The sequence below is a fragment of the Adiantum capillus-veneris genome, unplaced genomic scaffold, assembly GCF_014529385.1.
Source record: "Adiantum capillus-veneris isolate H3 unplaced genomic scaffold, ASM1452938v2 Hic_scaffold_33, whole genome shotgun sequence".
NCBI classification, from domain to species: domain Eukaryota; kingdom Viridiplantae; phylum Streptophyta; class Polypodiopsida; order Polypodiales; family Pteridaceae; genus Adiantum; species Adiantum capillus-veneris.
The window spans coordinates 1,206,947-1,234,589 of record NW_028221440.1 but is presented as its reverse complement, the minus strand read 5'-3'; the positions used below and the strand labels follow the sequence as shown (position 1 = coordinate 1,234,589).

The 27,643-nt window shown below is 41.8% G+C and overlaps 2 pseudogenes; both read left to right on the top strand.

The window, feature by feature from the left end:
• Positions 1 to 6,022: 6,022 nt before the first annotated feature.
• Positions 6,023 to 7,671, top strand: LOC147416964 (uncharacterized; annotated as a pseudogene).
• A 1,025-nt stretch (positions 7,672 to 8,696) lies between these two features.
• Positions 8,697 to 9,315, top strand: LOC147416963 (uncharacterized; annotated as a pseudogene).
• Positions 9,316 to 27,643: the final 18,328 nt, after the last annotated feature.

Genomic DNA, 27,643 nt, shown 5'->3' with positions numbered 1-27,643 from the left:
GGAAATTGATTGGGTCTTACTCGAATTTCCCAAAGGTCGATTAAGGCACACGACGGGCAAGAATCCTACGGGACACCAAAAGTACTATGCTAAGTTAGCAAAAAGGTACTATGGTCCTTTCCAGATTCTTAGACCAATCAATGAGATGGCCTCAACTCAAGTTGCCCAACCATTGGCTCATACACAATGCTTTCCATGTGTGCCTACTAAATCCTTACAAAGGAGAGCCACCTCAAGAACCAACTAATGAAGACCCACCGGAGATCGAGGACCAAGAAGAGGTGTTGCAGCCCGAGTCCATTCTCCGACATGAAGACAAGGTACTAAGAGGCGGTAAGACTATCCGACGATATCTTATTAAGTTTAAGACTTATCCTTTTGAAGATGCTAGATGGATGCAAGGCATACAATTAAAGGATAACCTAAATCTAGTCAATGCTTACAATGCTTCCCAAGAGTAAGCAAATGTACAAATGTTAAAAATGAACAAAGTTTTTTTCTTATAAGACTCTCTTTTTCTTTATTGTGCACAAAAATGAAATAGTATGCATGCTTAGATCAAGTTTGCGGAGACGATGTCTCCCGAACACCAAGTAGAGCTTGCCACTCTACTGTGGAAGATTGATAGGATTAATGTGCAGACATGCTTTCGGCAGCCTCAAGCTCTCAAGCGCCAAATGGACTAGTCATCCATTGTGGAATGATATCGTAGGGTAACATAGGGATCCTCTACCCGCTAAGAAAAAGGACTCATGAATATGCTTTATCTTCTCTACACCATAGTCGAGGACGACTATGATTTCAAGAGAGAGGTAATGTCATAATAATCAATATCTAATTCTCCTAAATGATTCACATGTTAAACTGATCATTTAATATGGGGAAGTGCCAGGGGAGAAAAATCTAGAATATTGGTTAAGTTAGCAGACCGGCACAGCAGGGATCCAAAGGATGGAAAATAGAGATCCAAAGGAGGGGTCATATGCAAAAGAGCTATGTGCAACAATGGGCTTAAAATACCTTAAGGTTCAGCCCATTAAGACTTCCAAAATGGGCTTAAAATACCTTAAGGTTCAGCCCATGAAGACTTCCAAAATGCTAAGGTTCCAAAATTCAAAGGTTGTGTCCAAAAGTCAAATTTAGGGGAAATTGGATGCTTTGTGTGTGTCCCAAAAGTCTTTGTCAAGCCCTACATAAGAAGGGGTGAGCCCAAGAAGTAGGGGATGAGAGAGAAACTCTCTCTCACACACACAAGCTTCCTTTACACAAAGGGAATGAGGGACACATGTTAGCTCCCTAGCCCAGATGCCCACAAAGGTGTACCCAATTCCTATTGGATGGCCTTGGAGGTGGACCAATGAGAATTAGGCTAGAGTAAATCTAGTTTAATTAATTTAAAAACACTTAATAAAAGAACCAATAAGAATTAAGCTCTCTAGAAGACTATTTGATAGTCTCCCAAGGGGACCAATGAGCATTCGGCAGCCCAATGGCTTGCCTGATTCCTATTGGCCAGGAGGCAAGGGGGTCCAATGAGAGTTTAGTTGAATTATTTAATTACCTAAAGCTCTCACAAAAGGGGAAAGAGGGACCAATGAGCATTCAGCATCCCAATGGCTTGCCTGATTCATATTGGCCAAGAGGCAAGGGGGTCCAATGAGAGTTTAGTTGAATTATTTAATTACCTAAAGCTCTCACAAAAGGGGAAAGAGGGACACATGTCAGAGGGCTATCACTTATGTTGCTTAATTGTCATTGGCTAAGCTTGGGGAGGTCCAATAGGATGCTAGCATGAGTAATTAGCAAGGGGGGTCGACCAAGAGAGAGAGGGGATTGATTTTTGGCAAGGCATTATTGACACACACACACTCACACTATCTCATGTGTGAAGTAAAGAAGACTCTCTCTCCTTCTCAAGCTTTAATGGAAATCTTATCACCTACTCCAAGCTTGTGAAAAGGAAGGCCTACACCAACAACTCTTGGCTTTGTGATGCAAATCCAACCAAGAGCCAAGCTTCAATGCATGCTCATCTCCTCTACCATGCTAATTACTAAGCTAAGCTATGCTAATATGAGTGATTATGTGAGGATATGTACATCTTTCTTGTAAGAATACTCCTTCTTCCTCTCAATCTACTCTCATACCCCGCTAGCTCTCACCATCTTCAAAGGTGTGTGAGGTCTTGGGTCTAAGACCGTGAGGGAATTGATGTTGGGTTTGATAAGTGTTTTGCTTAGTGCATGAAGTTCCATCTTCATTGCACTAGCTAGTATTGAAGGAACACAAAGAATTGTATTGTGAAATGTCTCTCTTGATGGGAGAAACCGTAATACAAAGCCTTTTGGAGGGGGGACCGGCTCCATGCAAATCCAGTCCTCAACTGTTGTCAATTGCTTAATTTCTCTCTCTTTTGAAGTATTTTTCATGTTGTCTAAGTAGGTGTTATGCTTTTGATTCTTTCTCCACCCAAGCACTCTTGTTAGTCTCATTAGGAATCTATTCTAATGAAATGCTCACTATGTTCATGCTATTTTCTGCTACACACAAGTTACTAGGCCATTAAATGTTACAACTGCCAGTCATTCGGAGAGGATAGAAAAATTGCAAGTACTAATCTTGTGCTTAAGGATATGCTAAGCGCGTATATTAGCACCAAGAAATCCAATTGGAAAGGTTATCTCTATAGTTGGAGTTTGCTTATCATACAACAAAGCATGTTGGCGACTAAGTTTAGCTTCTTCATATTTAAATCAGGTTCTCAACAACTGTTATGGTGGGGTTGTAAATTAATGAAACATGATATTAAGTCAAGGACTTATACTTTGCTGATGAATTACTTCAACCAATTACTTTCATGGAAAGTGAAGAGAGGTACTCTTTTAGGTACATATTAGTTGTCATAATTCATTTAGCATACTCATTTATACGCTATATGGGCCAGTTCCACAAGACGGTTGCAAAAGGACAACAATGTGAAAAATCAAGTTGCTTGTGTTGATTTCATTGAACCTCCTATTGAATTGTATCCCGGTCAAATGGACAGGTGTATCCATGAAGGATGCCACTGCCAAAAAAATTTAGTGTTTTTTCTATTACCACTTTTGTGTTTGAGGACAAAAACTCTTCTCCAAGGGGGGAGTAATGTAATGCAAAGGGCAAACCCAGGTGGGTCACAAACCCAGGCCAAGGGCTGACTGCTAGGTGTGGACACAAGGGATTCTAAATCTGGATGGCCAAGGGCCTATATAAAGGGTGGTAGGATGAAGAATCCTTATGGCAGTTCGTTGGGCTCTCAGAAAACCCAACACTTTGTCTATATTAAATATTACAATTTTGGTACCACTTCCTAGTGCATGGCTCAAGCAGGAGCTTGCTAGTGTGTTTGAAGTTCAAACTGAAAATTTAGGCTACAATCAAAAGGTGACATTACGTAAGAAAAAGTGATGCATTGTATACCTTGTTTCTTATTTTCTAACAAAGTGAACTTGTGCAGTTGTAGGTACCCTACAATTTGTGAATATCAACACTGTGTCAATGGAGAAGCATTGTAAAAAATGTATGTCGACAAAATGTATAGGACGAGCATAGGACCTTGTTGTCAATTGTGTAACAACAACACCGCTATAATCACAATCGCAAAGTTGGAAGCATGTGTCATAGATAAAGACAAGAAGGTTTTTGATGTGCAACTTATTGGTACAACAGTAGATTTGGTACATGCATTGGATAGAAGCTTCAACAAGATTTACCACGACTCCATTTTACTGCTAAAGGAACGAGATACTCTGGCAGCAAGCTCATGTGTTGGTCGCTTCAAAATTAACACAAGCGGGCATGTAGTGGTATATGAGCCTGAACCTTAGTGTTTTGGATTATCACCTATCATTTCTAGCTATGTACATTTGGATGTCTGTTATATCTAGGTCTTTGAATCGGACCTACATGCATGTCATCTTCACTAATTTCTAGCATGCATGTGCACACTTTTGATTGTGCGTTTAAACATTATAACCTTATAGTTGCAATTCAGATCTGAAAGGATTACACTCTCGATCTCTCTCTCTTTATCTCTAAGTACATGACTACCTCATTATCTGAAGCCATGCACACACAAAACCCACTATTTTTCATAGTCATGAATAATGCTATAGTGATTTGAAAACAACACAACAATTTCCTAATTATGTGTGTGTGTGTGTGTGTGTGTGTGTGTGTGTGTGTGTGTGTGTGTGTGTGTGTGTGTGTGTGTGTGTGTGTGTGTGTGTGTGTGTTTGTTTGATAGAAATTATCACAGCAACTTGCATCAAGTATAGCATTTTGTTTTTGCCTCGCACACACAAAAATACACAAACACATACATATACACACACAAGCAAGTAGTCTCTCTCGTTCTCTCTATTCTCTCTCTCTCACTTACTTTAGATCTCTCTTTCTCTCTTGCTCTTAGGTGCATGCACACATACATACAAAAACACAAGATTTTCACAATCATGGACAATGCTCTTAATTTAAGTATTCCAATGGACATACACATCAACACAGTCTTCATGCAAATCCTTTCAATCAAGAAATGTTTTTAGCACTCCATAATATACTCCAAACGAGCATAAGTATCGAGACATTTATGACTGCCATTTTGGAATCCCTATTTGAGGACTACTCAATCAAGAATTGTTTTTAGCACTCCATAATATACTACAACGAGCATAAATATCGAGACATTTATGATTGCCATTTTGGAATCCCTATTTGAGAAGTACTCAAAAAATTTGATAACAGAACCTGTTGGCTCATTATTCTTTGTATCATAACTAGACTCGATCAACTGGAAGCATTGCAAGGTTCAATGCTTTGTACAAAGCTTGTAGTACATCAATGAGTCTAATAATGGAGGTTATTAATATTTTTACCCACCACAAATTCAAAAAAGCCCTTGTCGTCATCCTTCATAGTGTTACTACAAGAGAAAGCAAACAACAAATAGTGGGCAAGTCACTTGTAGATTTTCAAAAAGGCCTTCTAATTATAGATACATCAGCTATGGGTTTAATATATTATGCTTTCACAATTTCTTATTCACAACGTAAGGTCATTTCTTGGGGACAGATGAAGATCGTGATATGTTAATACACTTGTGCAAAGAGAACATGTGTAAAGTGGCAAGTCTAATTGCAAATTCATTTCTTGAAAAAACACTACTTTGTGAGCATACACACTCTGCAATTTCAATGAAATTAAAACGACTAAGAAATATAAAGTCTTTGCAAACTGCCCCATTGATCCAACATCCTTTTGTTCATCTACATCCCTCAGGACTAAGTTCCACAGGGTCTTAAGGGAAGGGCGAGCGATGGGATCAAGGGTAGGGAAGTTGGGCGCAAAGGGAGAGGGGATCTTGGCGCTCCACGTCAGCATAAAAAGTAAACTTGGAAAAAATTGGTAAATGCGGACAGGCCTGCTGATGTGGCGCGGCTAGGTGGCATGGCGGGGCTGAGCTATGCAAATCGTGGCTGATCTGGAAAAAAATTTGGATTTGCGTTGGGTGCGGGGCCCATTTTTGAAATTGTGAACGTTGTGCACTAGCTTTGGTGCAGGACCACCCTCCTTGCTTGTTGCAAAATATGGGGCTGGATGCAAAGTGTGCCTGTCAAAGAGAGGGTTGTCCAGTAAATCTATTGTTGCTCCTCAGTAATGGCTAGTAAGTTTTAGGGTTTGGGAGGGGCACCATCTGGGTGCTTGTTTAGGGTTTGAGAAAGAACAGCTTGGGAAAGAAAAAAGTACCTTTAATGAGGCTACACACACTGGAGTCCAACAGGAATGTCAACCAGGTTCTATTTTGATCTTTTTTTCTACAAATGTCTCTCCCTCGTGTGTGCATTGCAATAAGCATCTAATGTCTCCACTATTTTGCCAATCTCTTTGTCTACCAAAGTCTCACTAATGTGTGCATGTTTAATATCAGCAAGTTGGGTTAGTTGGGTTGCTTGCAAGGGGTTAAAATCATTAGGCTGGCACTGTTATGCTCTTGCAGGTGCATCAAGCCAACAATGCAACCAATCTTTTGTTTAAAGATTACCTTGGTTTTGTGACTACTATGGAGGGTGAATCAAGCGATGATGATCTAGATCAATATGGATTTTTGGAACACTATAATCTTGGGGATGAGATGGATGTTTGTATGGATCCATTGCCTAATGTTGAGGACTTGGGGGATTCCTTAGATGCATTACAATACTTATCAAACACATTCTTCTCATTTGATGAGAAGATGTACTTCTTAATGGTGGTGAAGAATTTGACTGGGGTAGTCACAATGTCGCTTTCAATTCTAAAAGCACATGACGTGAGAGGTTTGATGAGTCTAAAGAGGTGGAATAGAATGAGAGATGATATCTCCCTCTACCCAATTACCACCTCACAACAACTCTACTTGCAAATGAAATCATCAAGCCTAAAAATTTCATACATAGAAGATTGGGCATGCATTGTACGTGTAGCCCATTGTCCCTCAAGGATGAGAAACACTTGGGAGTGGCTACCACTATTAACGCAATCAAGAACGAATGGTGCATTGACATGAGAGAACATGGGATATCTCATGACTACATAAGAGATTTGGTAATTGCCTGTGGTTGTTTGTTGGAAGAGAAACCTATTTCCCATGATGTCTCCTCTTGGCATGCTTTGTAGTTACTACTTGTAGTTGGGTCTATTACTACTTCAAGCACATCGATTGAGACAACCCTATCCCAAGTGGAGCCACAATTGGTAAACATCATGATAAAGCATCAGACAAGGTTTGTCTTGGTCAGATCAACAAAGAGGCATGGATTAAGCAAGTGTGTGCAAGAATACATGTGTCATCGATGGGGTAGCATTCAATGAAAAGGTACAGACAAGCGACGAGATCGAAAATCCAAAAGGCGGGGATGTGGATTCAAGGTGGTGGTCCAACGCTTTGAAGAATTTGATAAGGTGATTATCAAAGTCCAAGGTACTCACGAGGGACATGTACCTGGCTCTTGTGTGGACCTTTTTCACCTGCCAATGCATCCATCTGTAATTGCATGTTGCAAGAAGGATATAGGCACTTGCCGGCATGTTGCAAAAAGAGTCAAAGTCAAAGGAGCACCTTCACATGGATCATGCATCTCACTTGATCGTGTGATCTATCGGTTCTTCATGATACCAAAAGAAGTGTGAATGTTGCTACACCGGATGCGCACATAAGGTATTTCACTCTCTCCAAAAGCATCTCAAGGGTTGAATAGTATCATTTTATGAGTAACTCTTTGCAAATCTATATTATGTTGCATCTCTTGGCCTTACTGTAGGAGAATATGCAGAGCATTATTGGATTGCAATACTTATGAAAGCACTTTGCTTGCAAGATTTGAAGAAGGTACCATTCAAAGCTCAACATCTAGTCACAGTTTTCATGCTTTTTGGTTCATGGGCATGCGCTTGCTTGTAGGTCATATTTGTCCAACCGTACAACCGGAGGGCAGATGATGAATGCAAGAGACCTTTATTCTTTTCATTCAAGATGAGGACATGCTTGAAATTTCTATTTGTTTCTCTCATCATAACTCTTGGGTAGTGGATAGCACATTCAAAACTTTGGGTTACCGCTTTATGTTGCAGTCTTGCCCAACCAAATTGGTGTAGGGATGCCAATATGGCTAACGTTATGCACGAGCGATGTGGGCACTAATCAATAAAAAGTGGCTTTGGAGTTGACCTTCAAGCTGGTCTAATTTGCAAGGCTAGGCAAAATTTGTCCTGCAACTATTGTCATTGACAAGAATCAACAAGAGCTGGAAGTGATCTCATGGTGGTCAATGTGGATCCTCATTGCTAGAGAGAAGATGAAGCCGGCAACTCAAAACAAGTTGCATGCCATGTGTTACTATGCTGGTTCCATGTCAAGAAGGCATGGGTGGAGAACTTAATGCCGTAGGTATGCAGTTGTTGTAGTTGTTGCATAGATTTTGGTTCCTTTGGTGTGTCAAGGGCTACTATCAATATTAATAACCAACTTGTTGAAATCATTTTATAGGTCCCTAAGGACAAGCAAGCCGACGTCTATAATCACTTATCAAATCTAATGCAAGCACCAATTGAGGAGATTTTTAATATGGGATATAGACAATTGCTAGATACATCAACGCATGAAAACATCCAGCGTTACGTGACAAACGGTTGGTGTGGCAGCACATGCATGTGGCAAACAAGGTGGCCAAAGTTTGGGCATCTATTTGTACATGGGAATGTGGACACTACAAACATGGTTGAATGATTATGGCACTATATCAAGTATACTTTGCTTGATGCAAAGATAAATAGATCGATACTTGTCCTTTTGCATGCACTTGTGGGTGATTCATTGCAGGCACCTACATCGGAGGAACCTTGCTTGAGTTCTTTAAGCAAAAGCAAGAGATTGGTAAGAGTTGATTGGTTTTGGAGTTTGTAACATCGTATTCTATTGTATATGCCAACTCCTAATTTCTTGTGTTTAAACTTGTGGCAGCTGATTCTACGCGTTTTAATTGAGTTGGGTCAAGCAAGCAGCACACATCTAGATTAGCAAGTGGTGAGGCAATTCTGAAAGGTTTGAGGCTAGGTTTGAGGCTGATCCTACCACCCTTCAAGTGATAGAGGAAAGCACTTTGCTGTTCAAAATTCTTAGCATGTCATCTCCTTCCCAATGGTATCATGTGAGCGTCCAATCTAGCTATTGTGATTGTCCTTACTGGGTTCAGAATGAAAGCATCAATAGTTCAAAAGCATTTTCCTCAACTTCTATGTATTTTCCCAGTTCTTGATAGCATGCATGCCTTCAACCATGTGGTGCGGGAGGCCAATGCTCAAGCAAGGGAGCAAGATGCAATGTTGGGGAACCAAGATTCAATGGGGTACCAAGAGATGTCAAGCCAGCTACCCACCATGGCCGAGGAAAGTGTAGCCATTATTGATAACCAGATTCTTGGATGCATCTTGGACTTGAAATGACTTTTACAAAGCTTTGAAGAATAGTTGGGGAAGTGTGATAGTGACCTAAAATTGATTCTCTTTAATCAGTTGTGCAACTCAAGGGATTGCCTCTCCACTCTGATTGTCCCAAAGCGCATTGACTTGCTAGCAAGGGGCTCAATCAGACACGTCCAAACACATGTAACACAAAATCGGCTTGGTCATGGTGTGGCACGAGAAGCCGATGGATGTGGAGCTGAAGCTGGTCTGGTCTCAGTTGTCCCTCCAAAGACTACTAGAATTTTAAGACATAAACATCAGCGAGGAAGGAGCTGAGTAGGCTTCAAAAAGAGAGCTAAAGTGTTCTACTTCCATTGTTGTAGCAAAAGTATTTTTCTTGATCCAAGAGAAAGCCACTCATGCCATACATGCCATGCTCTCTTGCCCTTGACACTTAAGCAAGCCGGTTCAGAGTCTCTGTTAGGAAATATAACGTATCTAAGTAGATAATTGAGTAGATTACTTAATGGAGAGAGATACTTTTCACACACAAGATATTATAGAATAGAGAGAGAGAGAGAGAGAGAGAGAGAGTACACACGATATACGTGGTTCACCCAATGTGGGCTATGTCCACGGGAAAGCAACCACTCAATGGCTTTAGTACTTCAAAACAAGAAGTAGGCTACAAACGGATTATACCCTTTTGGAGCTCCCGCCTTACTTCACTCTCACCACCTCACACCCTCCTTGTTGCATCAACTTCACACTGTGAAATGTGTATAGAAATGGCCTCCTTTTATAGGCCAAAAGCAACCTCTCTCATGAGAGGCAACCATGTGTAGCCGCCCTTGTGTAGATAAGTCCAAATCGGACCCTCCAATCTGTCCATGTGTGGCCGCCCTTGAGAAGACAAGTTCGCTTTTGAATTTGGCCACCAGCCATTGAATTCGGCCATCGGCCACCGACCATTGACTTCTGACCACCAGCTACTGGCCATTGACTACCGGCCATTGGCCATTGACTATCGGCCACCGGCCAACGGACCGGTCGTTTTTCGACCACTTTCCGACCACCGTCCGGCCATAATATTCCGGTGAGAAAATTTTGATTTCCAGAGAGTTATTTTTCTTCACGCACAATGGCTTCTCCTCATAATGGGAGACTTATAATGTGCGTTTTTAACACAAAAAATTACAAGGGGTAAATCAAGCTCCAAATTTAACAATCTCCCACTTGGAGACTAATCTCCAAACCAAAACTGTGACTGCTTTCCATCCTAGCTTCTTATCCTTGAATGCCGATTGAAGATGAGCAAAATCTCAACTTCTCCTTGTTGAACACCTTTGTAAACATGTCTGCAGGATTTTCACTTGTATGCACCTGTCCTAACTTTAGTTGTCCCTCTTCCAAAAGAGTGCGTATGAAGTGATATCTCACCTAAATGTGCTTTGTCCTTGAATGAAAGGCTGAGTTCTTCGCAAGATGGATAGCGCTTTGGATATCCCTGTACAAGACATAATTGTCTTGTTTGAATCCAAGCTCTTCTAAGAATCTGTGAAGCCACATAATTTCTTTGCTTGCCTCCGTCATTGCTATGTACTCTACTTCCGTGATAGAAAGTGAAACCAGTTTTTGCAGCTTTGAAGCCCAGCTTACTGATGTGCCTCCAACCGTGAAGACACAGCCAGTAGTGCTCCTTTGAGTATCTTTGTCACCTGCCATATCTGCATCATCATACCCTTCTAGAAAAATATCAGCTCCTCCAAAATACAAAGCATTTGTTGTTGTCCCTTTTAGATACCTAAGTATCCACTTCACAGCTTGCCAGTGCTCTTTACATGGGTTGTTGTTGGACGGATACGCCACGATGGACGTCAGCATAGCGAGAACTCACCTAACATATAATGTCAACTGAGGATGGAGCTCGACCCGCAGGCGCGTGGAAGCAAGCAAAGGGTGTCAACCTCTACTCGACCGACTAATGACTACTTCCTACAGACATATCAAATCTACATGCCATCGGTTTTGTGAATGTGAGAGTCTCCTATGATGCTACCGCAAGCCAAAAGCCCATTAGACATTCTCAAAACACCACATCACTTGAAGGAGACCCTACTAACACCAATAGGTCGCTCTCCCTAAGGTCCATGAACCAAAATCCCAACCCTAAACACCTGGTGCAAAATCGCGTAGGATGTCTGGTCAAAATTTGCAGGTCCTCGTTTCCAAAAACTAAAGTGCTTAATGTGTATCTCTACTCACTCTGATCGTGTGGATATGCTGAAATGCAAAAACGGACAACATTTACTCACCGAAACTCCATAAGTAGCTCGCGGGTGAATCTGCCAAAACACAGACGAACGCGCGTGATGTAAGCATCAACGCATAGCTCCCTCATGAGCAACACAATGCTACTCTCCGTTTGCGATTCCGACCATCGTAGCTCCTGTAGCACACACACACACTCTCTCACTCTCTCGCGGTCTCCCAACGACACAGAAGATCAGAGTATTCGAAGTCCCCTTTACAAAGCTTTAGATTTTGGCTTATATACTAAGCCTTAGAAAACCTAATGTCAGACCAAAATGACCTGATTTGTCCCTAGGCTTCTATAGAGCTTAATTACAACACTGTGAGAGCTGGCTTCGCTCATCCAACAAGCATTTGTGGCCAAAATACAATTGTCGACTTAAAATATGAAGTTCCAGTAAACATTACAAAAGTGGGCGTAATGGCTCAAAATGATAACAACGAAATATTTGATGATGTCCATGAGCTTGTATCTTCACATTACAGTATCCATCTTCATCTTCATCTTCATCACTTCATCAGCATCTTTATTTGGAATCTTTAGAGAATCTTTGAGGAATCTTCATGGAATCTTTGTGGAAGCGTTGTTGAAAGGTTGACCTGTCAACACTCTCCCCCTCCGAAGTCTTGTCGTCCCCGACAAGACCCTATGTCTGCAGTGGCCTTGACAAGTGCTTCATGTTTTGGTGTTGGTTGAAGCTTTTGTTGTTGCAGTTGCTTCTACCAGATGCTTTGTATGTTGTAGAGTTACCTTTTTCTTGTACATGCAGTGTAGTTGAAGCCATAGCTCTCCCCCTCCGATTGGTTGTTGTAGCGTGAATAAGTCGAGTGAGGTTTGTTGTTGCAGCAAGCCTTTATCTTGGCAGCTCTGTATTGTTTGTTCTTTGGGTGTCATCCTGCATGTGTACCTGTAATCTTGAACCCTTTTTGAATTTTTTCTGGGCCGTTCCCCTTTGATCTTCTAGTTGATGAGCATGTAGTTGTTTGGGGATGTCGTTGGTCTGCTTTTCTGTGTTTTTATAAGAAAAATAAAATGTGGCATATATTACAAAATGAAGGTCTTGGATACCTGGATAGGACTAAAGGGAAAAACCCAGTGGAAAAAAATACCTTTAGTCACAATTAAATGTGAGGCTATATGTACTTATGTTTTGATGTAACCGAGTTTTGTTGAGTTAAAGTACTTATGGCCGTATGGCTACTATTATTGACTTGATATACATTGGATAAGTGTTAGTAGCTTGAAGTCAAAGTCATTGTTGTTGAGCAAATGCTCATGAAACCTGTTACCGCTTCGTCATCGTCATTTTGTTGTGTAAGTGCATGGGTGGAACACAAATCATGTCAAATGCAAATGTCCAATGATGGGACATTGTATATGCTTGCACAGATAGATGCATGGGAAACAATATTTTGTGCAAGAAAAGTTTGAATGGGTGCTTCCAGGAGTGGACGTAGCTAGAAAAGCAAAAATATATTTGACTTCAAGAGCTGCCGTTACTCACAAGAAGGGTTTTTGTCGACGAAGTTTTTTCCACTCTCCTCACTGTGTTCATGTGCGTGAGTGTTTTCTGGACTACTCTGCCATTCCACCATTTAAAATAGTAGACTTTGACTCTTATGCTCACCTCTTCCAGCATGAGTGACATGATTTTATGTATGCTCAACTCTCCAGCTTGAGCTTATATCTATTAGCTAGACTCATAGACCACAGAGAAAATATTAGACTTGAAGCTTGGATCTGACACTTTGCTCATTTAGTGGCTCAGCTACCCGACTCTAGACTCTTATGCCATGTATTTTTAATGGCGACTTGGACTTACCTGATCACGTCCTGAAATCCAATTCCATATGCTATTGAGGTTTAGGCCATTCTCTTTGGTTTGGTTTTGTGATGCCATTTTGTCAAATACCTGCTCTTCATGCTTTGGTAGCACACTGATGTTGCGTGGTGAGAGGTTTTGAGGTTGAAGCAATGGTTGATGAAGTCTTCTTCCAGACTGTGTTCTTTAAAACTGTGACTTCTTCTTGTATCCTTGCTTTACCTTTGTTGATAAGAGGCTGTAGACTAGTTGTGGGCCTCTGTTGTTGAGTTCCGGCTATAGGTTTTGGAATCCAAGTTGTCCTTGGTCCTTGTGTGACCTGCTTTTCCACTTGCCTTGTTGCTTGTTCGACTTGATGGTCCTTTGGCTTCAGTGTCCAAATATTGTTGTTACCTTTGTAAAAGCCTTGCTCCTGTAGTAAATGACGAGGGATCCACCTTGGAGTTGTAGCACTCATGGTTGTGTAGTTGGGTTGTCGTTGTTGGGCACGTTGTGCTACATGAGTTTTCTTCATGATCTCAGGGGAAGCTTTAATCTTTGGCAACCAAATTTGAGTGTTATCTGTATAGTATCCTTGTGCTTCCAGTAGCTTGACTGGGATCATTCGTTGCACTGCTTGCTGTGTGACCTTAGCTTGACGTTGTGGGGTATTTTCACCGCAGAGCTCTGACTTTGGTACCCACAACTGCTTCAATGTTTGTTGCTTGGAAGGTCTTTGCTTCTTCTTCCTGTACCTGTTTTTACTCCTGTATGAACAGTTAGACCTGCGCTTGATGCCCTGTTGATCTTGTTGTGAAGAGATACCACATGCTGGGTATGTCCAAGCTGTTACCTTTAGTTTTTTGACCCATACTTTGATGTTCTCATCATAGTAGCCTTGAGTAGTGATTGAACTGTTTGATGCTATCCAACCTGTGACTTTTGCTTGTCGTGGTTCTTTTGATGCTGGTACCCAAATTGGATCTTTGTCCTTGATGTACTCCTTGAATACTAACACTTGGTTGACGTGTTTCTTCCTTTTGTGGAGGCTTTGTTGCGATAGAAACTTTGGTTGATAGACTTTGCGCTTTGGTTTCCATTGTGTTATCGAGGGCTTGGCTTTTGATGTAGAGGCTTCTTCGTGTACGTGAATTGGCTGGGCTAAAGACTCTGACTGAAGTGAAGGATTTGGGTTGCAGAACACTATTTCACTTGCTTTAGCTTTTCCTTTGTCGATAGTGGCCGAAGATCTTTGAGTTGTCGTAGGCTTAACCACTGTTGAAGATTCAGGTGCTTCTTCAAACATTTTCGCCCATTGCTTGGACAAAATCAAGTGTGTACTCATTTTTTGAGAGTCCACCATTAGGAATTTGTCTTTGATTACCTTTGACCGTAGTGTAAGGGTAGATTTTGCAATCCCTAAACTTGTGACGGCTATTCCATGTGATATAGGAACCTGTACTTAATTTCATACAGTTCTGGTTTATCTAGAAGTAACCACAACCCATAAGACATGACATTAGTCGTGGCAGTGCAATTTATGTCTGCTATAAAATTGAATTTCAGTTTCTCATGCACATCCAACGAGAATTTAATCTTCTTGTTGGCTGCCAAGTAACTGATGTCCTCTTTGCTTTTGGTACTTTTCTTGGACTTTTGTGCCTTGGAAGCTTTGTCATCCTCTTGTATGTTTAACTTCTTTGTCATTTGACTGGTTGTAGCATGTCCCAAGTGCTCACTATCTATTGTTGTAGCTGCTTGTTGGTGTTCATTGCTAGTTTCTGACTGTGACGCCTTGATTCTTGATTTCAGAAGCTCTCTATTACTATTTACTGCTTCTAGCACTTGAAGGTAATTCAATGGTGACTTTTTTTCTTGGAAATCTTCTGAAGCTTGTGTAGCAGGATGTTGAGGCTGACTGTCTTCTTCTGATCAATGGTCGCCGTGGCCTTTGGTTTCCATTGTTCCATGGGTTTTTGTAGAGTCTCTTCTTGAAAATATTCATTCATATTCTATATTTCTTGTCCTTGGTAGTCAATCTTGGACTCAGTCATTTCCTGTTCTTCTGTGCATTCTATGTCTTCAGTTACATCTTCTTTTAGCTTCTCATACTCTTTGATTTGTTCAATCACCAATGAAGAGTCCACAGTAGAGAATTTATTTGGTAGACGTTCAACTTCATCCATTGATTCTATTTGCATGTCTTCCACTTGTGACGTGGCACTAAGAATTTTTGTTACCTCTGCCACCTCTTCTGGTGTTGGCTCACTATCGTCAAAATCTTGGCTTCTTTTGCTCTCAACCCTTGAACTGCGAGCGTCATTTTCATCACCTTGTGGATGCTTTGACTTGTCCTCACTGAGGTTCTTTAAGCGATCTTGAATCAGTTGATTCAATTGATCTTTTTTGAAAGCCTGATTCTCTATGATAATGTCGTTGACACCCTTGAATTCAAGCAACTGTTTCTTGAGCCTATCTTTTGTGCTCTGCGACAAGATCTGCTTCTTTTCCGGAGATCTTGTTGGGGATTCTTGCTTCCGTTCCCTTGTTGTCACTGTCTGAACTTTGCTTTTGGCTTGTTGCTTCTTCTTTTCCATGTAGAGCTTTGCTAGGTAGTCCTTCACTAAATGACCAATGGCACATTGGTCGCAATATGTTGTTATCTCAACATGTGCACCCTTTGGACGAGGCAGCTCTCCATAATACTGCTTATAATGGTTTCCTGTGGTATCTAGATACAGATATGACCTCTTCTTTGCATGCATGAACCTGTAGATTACGACTGACTTAGGTGTATCCACTGGCTTTGTCTCTTTATCCTTCATTGTCTTGTCCTTGAGAAGCTGAAAATAGCTTCCATTATTGCTTGCATACAAAATCAAATCACTATCCATGCTTTCTAGCAGTTGTAATGCTAATTCTTCCATTAGTATATGGTCTTTGACATGGGGCTTCTGCATAGCCTTAGGGCTATGTTTCCGAGTTGATTTTGGCGAGTTCTGCACCGAGGGTGAAGATCGAACCGAATCTTTGTTTTCTGTTTCCCTTGATGGTGCTTTTGGACGGGGTCCAAGTATGTGACTTACATGTTGCCCAATGCTAAACTCATCCATATTTTTCACATCGGCTATTTCATAGTGCCTATCGTATTTGTCGACCACAATGACATCTTGACCTGACCTTCTACATTGGGCATTGTGAATTTCCAGTGGTTTCTCCTCCGGCTCGGCATCTTCCAATGCTTCTTGAAATTCCACTTGGGTTCCTGAAAAGGACACTGCTTCTTGTAAAGCTGGACTTCTTAATCCCACTCTTGAAGATATAGGGTCTTTTTGTTGTGTTTGAACTCCCCCCATCTGAGAGGGTTCCATATCTGATGTTGGCATCTGTTCAATGCCTGATGATATGACTTGTTGTGCTATGTTAAGTAGCTCTTGAGACAGAGCTAGTTCTTTTTGAAGTTGTGCTATCTTCATAGCTGGTACTTCCGGCGTATTCATTGTTTGTGCAATTTGGTGTGTTTGTGCTTTGTCTTGTGCTGGTGTGGTGCACGAATCCAATGATGTTGAAGGTGACCGATTGATAACGTACTTACAGCTTCCGCCCAAAGCTCAAGCGGTAGGCCTGCATGTAGCCGCATGCTTCATGCTCGCTCCATGATTGTTATGTTCATCCTTTCGGAAATGCCATTTTGTTGAGGTGCCCTTGGGGTTGTTCTTTGCCTCTGAATGCCACCGGCCACCGGCCATTGACTTCCATCCACCGGCCACTGGCCATTGACTACCGGCCACTGGCACCGGCCATCGACTTTCGACCACCAGCCACTAGCGAATGACTACCGGCCATCAGCCAACCGGCCAAACGACCGGTCATTTTCCAACCACTTTTTGACCGCCATCTGTTGGCCATAATATTCCGGCAAAAATGAATATTCCGGCGTGAAAATTTTGATTTTCGACGAGTGATTTTATTTTCCGGCTAGTTATTTTTCTTCACGCACAATGGCTTCTCCTCATAATGGGGGCCTTACAAATGTGCATTTTTAACACAAAAAATTACAAGGGGTAAATCAAGCTCCATACTTAACAATCTCCTCTTCTAAATTGAAATGTTACTCTCTTCAATGATGTCATTTAGAGGGGGCAAGTGGCTAGATGTGTATATGGAGATCTTGGTACGGAGGAGAGGAGGTTTACGATTCGATGTGGGGATGACACAATACTTGATGGGGTCCTTGCATCCCAATAACAAATGGTTCTCATAACACCACTCTTTGCCCTTCGAAAATATTGCTCTTTGATAACAAAGTAGTACATACGGTGGTTTACGCCGATCCAAGATTGTAAGTGTCTCTTCATAATGCATGTTTGTATTAATACTACTTTGACTGGGAGTTTTAGTGATGTATGGCCTTTGGACTTTGCAAATGCAAGCAAATCTTGCTGTCTTAAATGGTCATTGCTAGGCAATCTTTCTGTATGGTGATAGTTTTTGTCTTCCCTTTTCTTCGAACATGCAAGGATTGCTTACATACCAAATTGGTGGACAACCAACAATGCAACAATTTTTGGGTCAATATTTGGAGCGTTTAGTGCCTGGTCGTTTATTGCATTGATATCTGTAGCTTTGGAGGCCTTCTTACATACCAAACTTTTGGGCAAATGAGTAGGGTTGGGTCTAAGGTTGAAGTAGACCACATGGGTTTGGAGGTTGCATCAATTTTTGGGTTGATATTTGTAGCTTTCAATGCCCGGTCACTTATTGCATCGATTTTTGGATCGATATCTGTAGCTTTTAAGGCCTGCTTACATACTAAACTTTTGGGAAAATGAATAGTGTTGTGTCTAAGGCTGAAATAGTGGAGATGGGTTTGGAGGTTGACGATAGATTACAATTATTGCATAGATTTTTGGGTTGATATTTGTAGTTTTCAATGTCGGCTTACATACCAAACTTTTGGGCAAATGAATAGTGTTGTGTCTAAGGCTGAAGTAGTGGGGATGGTTTTGGAGGTTGACATCAATTTTTGCATCGATTTTTCGGTTGTTATTTGTAGCTTTTAATGCTAGTTCTCTTATTCCATCGATTTTTGGATCGATATCTGTAGATTTCAAGGTGTGCGTACCATGCGTGGTCACTTATTGCATCAATTTTTAGATCGACGTCTCTTAGCTTTGGAGGACGTACCAAACCGTTGGGAAAGTGAGTAGTGTTGTGTCAAATCAATCCATTGTGTCTCAATGTCTCATGCATTGAGGAGTTAAGGTTATGTGGGTGACAATAGCCTTAAACAAGTTCGAATTCACCATGGTCAAGTCACGATGGCCATAGCCAATAATAAGGGTTGACCCCATGCTGGCTGTAATGATTATAACCTATAAACATGGAGAGTGACCATTGCAACTCTATCTACTGAGAATACCTACATAAGAGACTTAAGAATTGAAGTAAAGAATGTAGAAAACCATAACCAGTGACTATAGAAATGATGATCATAACCTACATATTGAGACTTAGCAACCTTAACTAGAAAAATCAAATGTGCCCATAATGAGGTGACAATGGCCATAACTTATGAGTTCAAAGATGGCGATGGTCACAACTTCACCTGCTAAGAATCGCATGCTATAACCTTGTTGCATATCAAAGCCCTAACCAACAGATTCAAAGGCCAGGACTTCAAGACATTTCAATTTCACCTTTACAGAATGCATTTGCAAACCATAACCTTCAAAGCATAGCCATAACCAACAAATCCGGGCCCTGTGAATTGAAATAAAAAGTTTGAAACCATAGGCAGTGACCTTTGTCAAGGCACAGTTCGCATAATCGATGACCATATTGGAGACATAAATGCCAGAGACATAACAAATGATCATAACCATCATATTGACTTGGCAACCTTAACTAGAAAATTTAAATGGGTGCATAATGAGGTGACAATGGCCATATATAGATGCAAAGATGGAGACGGTTGCAACTTCACTTTCTGAGAACGCAACCGCATGCCATAACCAACAAACACATTTCAATTTCACCTTTATAGAATGCATTCGTAAACCATAACCTTCAAAGCATATCCATAACCAACAAAGCCGGGCACTATGAATTGAAATAAAAAGTTGAAACCATAGGCAGTGACCTTGGTCAAGGAACAATTTGCATAATCGAGGACCATGTTTGAGACGTAATGCCAGAGACATAACAAATGATCATAACCAACATATTGAGACTTGGCAACCTTAACCAGAAAATTTAAATCGGCGCATAATGAGGTGACAATGGCCATAACTTATGAGTTCAAAGATGGAGACAGTTGCAACTTCACTTGCTGAGAACACACCCGCATGCCATAACCAATAGATTCAAAGGCCAGGACTTCAACACATTTCAATTTCACTTTTCAATCGACGACCATATTCCAGACATAATGCGTATAACTTGTGGGGGAGCAGGAGAGAGAGCCCACTTGCTACTCTATGCAATGAGAGTGAAGGAGAAGAGGAGAGTGGCGCAGAAGAAGCACACGCAGAGAAGAATACGTGAGAGAGAGAGAGAGAGAGAGAGAGAGAGAGAGAGAGAGAGAGAGAGAGAGAGAGAGAGAGAGAACGTAGAAATTTGGGAAAAGTCACGATATTTCTTTTGGGCTTCACCTTTGAGTATATGAGTAAGTGACTAGGGGGCCATTCACACTTGGGCCCCCTCACTTATAAGTCTTTTAACTTATAAGTTAATAAGTACAAGGCACTTAGGCCTTTATTCCCTAACAACCTCCCACCTAAAGGCAATGTACCTTGGGAGAGCAAAGAATCAACTAACTATGATACATCAGCTGATCATGCACTTACTCATCCAACACCCATCATCTGTCGGCAATATGCAAACCGCTCTGCTGGAAGACTCTTGGTCAAAAGATCTGCAGGATTGTCATCTGTGTGCACCTTGACAAGTGTAATGCTCTTGTCATCAAGCACACTCCTGATAAAATGATACTTCACCTCTATGTGCTTTGTCTTGGCATGAAAAACAGGATTCCTTGCAAGCATAATAGCACTCTGACTATCACAGTGGAGCACAGGAACCGGTGACTTAATGCCAAGCTCTTCTACCAAACGCATGAGCCACAAAGCTTCTTTGCATGCCTCAGCGGCAGCCACATACTCAGCCTCAGTGGTAGACAAAGCAACACATTTTTGCAGTCTAGAAATCCAAGAAACTGCACCTCCTGTGAATGTAAACACATATCCAGAGGTAGACTTCCTGCAATCTGGATGTCCAGCAAAATCTGCATCTGTAAAGCCATGCACAGATGTCTCACTCTTCCCAAAACAAATGCACAAGTCTTTAGTGCCTTTCAAGTATCTCAAGATACACTTCACTGCTTCCCAATGCTTTTTGCCAGGATTGCTCATGTACCTGCTTACCACTCCCACCGCAAATGCAATGTCCGGACGTGTAGCAACCATAGCATACATCAAACTGCCAACGGCTGATGCATAAGGAATCAGCCCGCATATCATCTGTGTTTGGGCAGTCATGTGCAGTCAGTTTTACATATGGAGGCAGCGGAGTACCAAGTGCCTTTCCCCCATCCATATGAAAACGATGTAGCACCTTATTAACATAGTCTCGTTGAGATAGATACAGACGCCGGTTAGGTCTATCTCGAGAGATACGCATGCCCAAAATATGATTAGCATAACCAAGATCCTTCATGTCAAAGCGATTCTTTAAGCTTTGCTGTAATGCATCCAACTCCGTGACAGTTTTACCCGCAATAAGCATGTCGTCAACATACAAAATCAGCAATAGAAGAGATCCATCACTTGCCGTTTTGATATACAAACAGTGATCAGAATTACTTCTTTTGTATCCTTGAGACCTCATGAATGTATCAAACTTGTGATACCATGCACGGGGAGACTGTTTCAAACCATACAAGCTCTTCAAGAGTCTACATACTTTCTTCTCTTGCCCCTTTGACACAAAACCTTCTGGCTGCATCATATAGATCATCTCAAGCAAATCGCCATGCAAAAACGCTGTTTTGACATCCATTTGCTTTAACTCCATATCTTCAGAAGCAACCAGGCCTAAAACAAGACGTAATGTGGCAAGCTTTACAACAGGAGAAAAAATCTCATCAAAATCCACACCATGCTTTTGCTTGTACCCTTTAGCAACCAAACGTGCCTTGTACTTAGAAGAAGCATCAGATGTGACCTTGGTCTTGTAAACCCATTTACATTGGCAGAGCCTTATGCCCTTTAGGCAAATCAACCAAGTCCCATGTATGGTTTTTCTCCAAAGACTGCATTTCCGAAACCATTGCTTTGAACCATTTCTTACTGTCTTCCCGTTGCATAGCCTCTTTATAGCAAGACGGCTCACCACAATCAGTAAGCATGACATAGTCCAAAGACGGTTCATATCTATCGGGGGGCCTTGTCACCCGAGTAGACCTACGCACCCAATGATCCATACAGGTGGGATTTCAGCCTGTAAACCATCAAAAACAGCAGGCTGTTCAGCCCGTTGCATCGCAACAACGGGCGGTCTAGGAGCATCAACCTGTTCCCCTACCTGTGGTGCATCAATGGCAACTTGTTGGGGCTGATTTTCAGCATTTAATGGCTGATTTTCAGCACCATTTTCAGCATGTAAAGGCTGCTGAACATTGGGCCTTCTTGGCTAACCATATGTAACATCTTCACGAAAAACAACCCGGCGCACTTCCTCGACCTTTGTGGGCTGTTTGTGCATGCAATTCTCATTGAAGATGACATCATTGCTGCGTATGATTTTCCGTAATGCGGGATCCCATAATCTATACCCCATTTCACCATCCTCACCATATCCTAGGAAAATGCATTTATGAGACTTTGGTTCTAGTTTGGTGCGCAGTTCACTCCGGATGTGAACATAGGCCTCACAACCAAACACTCTTAAATGTGCATATGAGGGTGGCTTGCCAGACCACACCTCCTCAGGCACCTTTCCACCCAAAGCCTTGCTAGGTGAGCGATTAATCAAGTGAATAGCTGTTTGCACAGCTTCTGCCCAAAAACCATGAGGTAATGCAGCATGTGACAGCATACTCCGAACTTTCTCTTGGATAGTCCGGTTCAACCTCTCTGCAACTCCATTCTGAGAGGGATTAAAAGGAGCCGTGAGCTCTCTTTTAATACCTTTAGTAGCACAAAAGTCAATAAATGCTTTTGATACATACTCCCCCCCATTGTCTGAGCGCAAAGACCTAAGCTTCTTGTCAGTTTGATTCTCAACAAACGCAAGAAACTTCTTGAAAGTATCCAAAACATCGCTTTTAGCACGTATTGGATACACCCACACCTTACGTGTAGCATCATCGATAAACGAGACAAAATATTTCTTTCCCCCTAAGGACAACTGTGGCATTTCACATACATCGGAATGCACTAAGTCTAACCTGTCAGACTTCAAAGAAAGAGACCTTTTGTGCGGTGTTTGACTGTGCTTACCATAAATATAGTGCTCACAATGAGAAAAATCAGCATACCTCAAACACGGCAAATAACCACAACGAGACAGAGTTTCCATTCCTCTTTTACTCATGTGTCCCAACCGGCCATGCCACAAAGAAACACTTGGCTGCTCGGTTACGGCGACAACATGGTCACGCACACTAGATACATGCAAAGGATACAAAGTGTCCGATTTACAACCCTTGGCTACAATCCGGGCCCCTTTACAAATTTTCCACTTGCTATCACCAAAAGTGGTGTGATAGCCTGCATCATCTAGCTGCCCTGTACTAATCAAACTCTTCTTGAGTTGTGGCACATGGCGCACTTTGTGCAAAACAAAAGTCATACCATCAGCAAAGGAAAACTGGACACTGCCAATACCTGCAATGTCACATGCATAGTTATCTCCCAAATAAACAGTGCCCTGCACCTCACCTGAGTACTGTGTAAACCAATCCCTATGAGGTGTTACATGAAAGGAGGCACCTGAATCAAGAATCCAAGTATGCATGTCCACATCAGAACCCATAGCAAGGGTATGTGCATCCACAGAAGAGGCATTGAGTACATCAGTGCTGCTGTCACTGTCACAACTACTAGCAACATTGATTTCCTCAATCAACACAGTGCTCTTCTTGGCATTTCCCTTGTCCTTTGCATCAGTTTCAGCACCCTTGTTCTTTTCTTTCTTCCACTCATAGCATTCCCTTTATAATGCCCTTTCTTTCCACAATGATGACACACAACATCTTTCCTACGAGATTTGTTGCGTGCCCTGTCCTTACTGTCAGATTTCTCCCTCTGTTGAGACCTGCCTCTCAAGTGCAATGCATTAGAAGACCCACCTGTGGTGTTCTTCCTGTTCATCTCTTCCATCAAGAGAGAACTCTCTACATCTGCATACTTAAGTGACGCACTTGAGTTACTAAGAGCTGTCCGGAATACATCCCAACTCTCGGGCAATGTGCATAGCAGAAAAGTAGCTTTGAACTCCTCATCAATCGTGAATTTCAGCTCTGTCAGTTGGCTGAAAATAGAATTGAATTCATTGAGGTGCACTGACATGTGCGTGCCCTCCTTCATGCGGAGATCCATAAGCTTCTTAAGCCAATACACTTTACTGGCAGCACTCTGCTGTGCATACAACTCGTCTAAACGCTTCCACATGCCCCATGCTGTCTGCTCATTCTCTACATTGAAGAGTAAATTGTGAGACAGCGAAAGCATGATCGTGGAGCGAGCCAACTCGTCCACTTCTTCCCATTCTTCAACCTCCATATCAACCGGTTTCACACCCTGTAACTTAATAGGTTTCGCCTGTTTCTTCTGCAACATCACATTATAACATTGCTTCTTCCATATAGCAAAGTTATGGGCACCTTCAAGCTTGCGAATGTGCAACAAATTGCCACTTTCACTGCTAGAAGCCATTCTGAGTGATTGCAAACACTGAAACCCTGTTTTGCCGACCTAAACACGCCCAAATGTGCGCAATCGGGCAAAAAACAGCGAGCAAATTTCACGCGAAATCACCCCAAAACGGCGTACATTCACTGCCAAACCCTTACCAAAGGTTTCCACAAGGTGTATACCTCATTTGCTTGCTGAAATTCCCTGTTTTGGGGCAAAAATCAGACCTGTAAACACCTGTTTTGCTGAATTTTCAGAACCTCGTTGGTGGAAACACCTGTAAGATTGACCTGTGAGACTTGCCCTAATGTAATTGCATCAAATTGACCCCGAAATTGGTCAATTTCAGCAGAAATAGGCTGCTGTTCACCAGTTTTTGAAACCCTAATTTTGGGGAAACTGTCATCGGAGGTCGATTCTACACGGTGAGAGGATCCCTTCGCGACAGAGTTGATCGAAAACGGTTGAATATCCTTCCCGCAGCGAGCAAGAACAGAATTCTGATCTGTGTTGCGAAAATGGCTCTCTTGGAAACCCTAAAGCTCTGATACCATGTGTGGGGGAGCAGGAGAGAGAGCCCACTTGCTACTCTATGCAATGAGAGTGAAGGAGAAGAGGAGAGTGGCGCAGAAGAAGCACACGCAGAGAAGAATGCGTGAGAGAGAGAGAGAGAGAACGTAGAAATTTGGGAAAAGTCACGATATTTCTTTTGGGCTTCACCTTTGAGTATATGAGTAAGTGACTAGGAGGCCATTCACACTTGGGCCCCCTCACTTATAAGTCTTTTAACTTATAAGTTAATAAGTACAAGGCATTTAGGCCTTTATTCCCTAACATAACTGATAGCCCGGGAGACGGCAACCTAAATTATAAAATCCTCAATCGGGACATAACTTGGGATGACAATGAGCATTAAACCATAGAATTTTTAGAAAGAAACCTTTGCGAGATAACAAGTAGACCAGTAAAAGACCAGTAAGGAAAGTATTGATTCAGAAAAAAATACATATAGTCATAGTCACAAGCATCTATTACAGCCGAAAACCCAAAATCACAAGATGTATTGCAAGTCATATATTATGTCACTGATACAAGTTGTCGTAGTCATTGATGTTGTTAAGCCCAAGAGCTGGGACACAATAAGCCTATATTGAGGACAAGCACTCCATACACCAATCATGGAGCTGTTGCTTCATGTTGCATACTTCGTCGTGCTGAAACCAGTTTCGTGTCAGCCAGTTCCTTTGCGGCATCTCCTCCAATCCTCCCACAATAAGTTCCCTGCAAAACAACCCAACTGTTTGTAAACCTTCCAAGAGATACACTTATAAAATGCACTTGATGTGTGTCTTGGCTAGCCAGGTACCTAATGTATTTCATGACATAAAATCCACAATCAATGCTATTCGACTGTTGCGAGGCATCCACAAACTTGAGCTCAAGCTGTGACTCCTCAATTAAGGCACACTGAAGGGCTATATCCACTTGAGCAAGGCTCCAAAGGCTACTACAAAAAATTCATGGCACTAAATGGGTTTGTTGCTAGAGGTCATGTAGAAGAAAGTGATGTACATACATAGGTATCAAGTATATTGACATGTGCATAGCATCAAGGCACTCAAATAGACTCATGAGATGTAAGGAGTCAAAATAAAGAAAATAGTGCTTCTTTCCGGGCAAGCAAAGGAGCTTTGCACCTCTATTAACATAAAGAACAAACAATGACCAATGGTGCCTAAAACAAGAAGATCACAACTGTGAATAAGAGTATTTATTATTGAAGCATTGCACTGTGTCTTTCTTGGATGTGACTAATACCTGCAAATTAGTGGCCACACAAAACATAATACCATTTTCAACAAGTCAAGGCTATCAAACTGTGCTGAGAGAAATTGCTCAAGAAGGTGGCCAGACATTGTGTACCATAAAGCATCAACAAAGCAAACCTTCTTAAGAATAGAAGGTGGCAAAACATGTTCCATCCACCTGCATGCAACCAACAACCTTGGAGATTAGAAGAACACATTGCCAGCAAAGAGAGAGAGAGATAGAGAGAGGGAGAGAGGAAGCTTACTAGCCAAACAAGTCTATAGTCCGAGAGCTAGCCTCTCCATGCAATGTAGCATTGACTAGGGGCTGATCTACATTCGTCGACAGTTTGAATCTTGAGGAATTGAATGTGATGCTAGCATTAAAGAAAGCCTAAAACACTAGCATGCAAGGCTTAGAATGATGTGAATTCTTACCGACACTCTTTAAAAATGCAAAGCTGGGATATGAAATCACCTGGCTGTCGCAATATTTTTCCGTGTGGTGACCACCCTACCGCCCCTTGAGAAACTAATACTCGGCATTCTCGATGGTGAATTTAAGAGATACATGGGTCTCATGGTTCGGTGATGAGACATCAATAACCACACTTGTCTTTGTAGATGACCAAGTTGGCAACTTTTACCGATGTTCCATTATGAGTCCCTGCACAAAGTTCCTGGAACGATTAGCCCAACAAAAAAACACAGCCATAATCAGATCATCAAATAAAAGCATAGCTGCAATCAATGAAAACCTCAAGATCCAACAAAAACACACAGCCATAATTAGTGACAACCCAAAAAACCGGCAAAAAACACAACCATAATCAGCTTTACCTCATTTTGGGAAACACCAATGTTCAGTGTCATGGAAGCAAATCTATCAAAGGTGTCCACAATGTGCTCATTGTTGGGTTCATCACATTGGTGACCCTCAAACTCGACCACTGGAAGATCCTAGGCATCATCACTGGGCGGCATCTTGTATAGTGGCGTATCTCCAAGGCCATACTGGGAGCTGGAGCTAGTAGAGTAGCTGCAGACCCGTACTTCCCTGCAAGCTTCTTTTTTCCATCTTCCTTGCTCTTGGACCTTCTCCTCCAAGGACCACTATCTTCTTTTTCTCTCCTTGGAGATTGTCCTCTCCTGACTCATTTGGGATCTCATCATCACCAAGGTCATCTTCCTTTATCTCTCTTGGAGATTTTCCTCTCTACTCATTGGGGATTCATCTTCACCAATTGGTCATCTTCCATCATTCTCTCCTTGGCTTTTCTTCCTCAATGTCCATCGTCACCAAAGTCATCTTCCCAAAACACATCCTCATTGTGCTCTTCTTCATCGGTTTCAATCCCCTTCTCTCCTTGCATATAATTGTTTTCTTTTCTTCCTCAATGTCATCCATCATTACATTCAGCCAGGGTGGCAACACCTTCACTCACCTCTGCATCAAGACCAAGCATAAAAGAATGGGGTCAACACATTAAGAAAAAACTCAAACTCTAGAAAAACAATGCCTTATATCAGTCATGAAGCGAGATGTCCAGGTTCTACAAGACTAGACATAGACAAACTTCAACAACGCATTAAAACCAAACAAAAATTGGATAAACATGTTGTAAGAAATCGTCCATCGAGCGAGATGTCCAGGTTCTTCTTGTTTATATCGTACATGTAGAATCCTTGTCATGCACCTGTGCATCAAGACTAGACATAGACAAGCTACATCAACGCACTAAAACCAAACAAAAACTTGATAAAATAGAATGCAAGAAATTGGCCATATAGAGGGACGCACGGGTTCTTTTTTATTATGGCATGC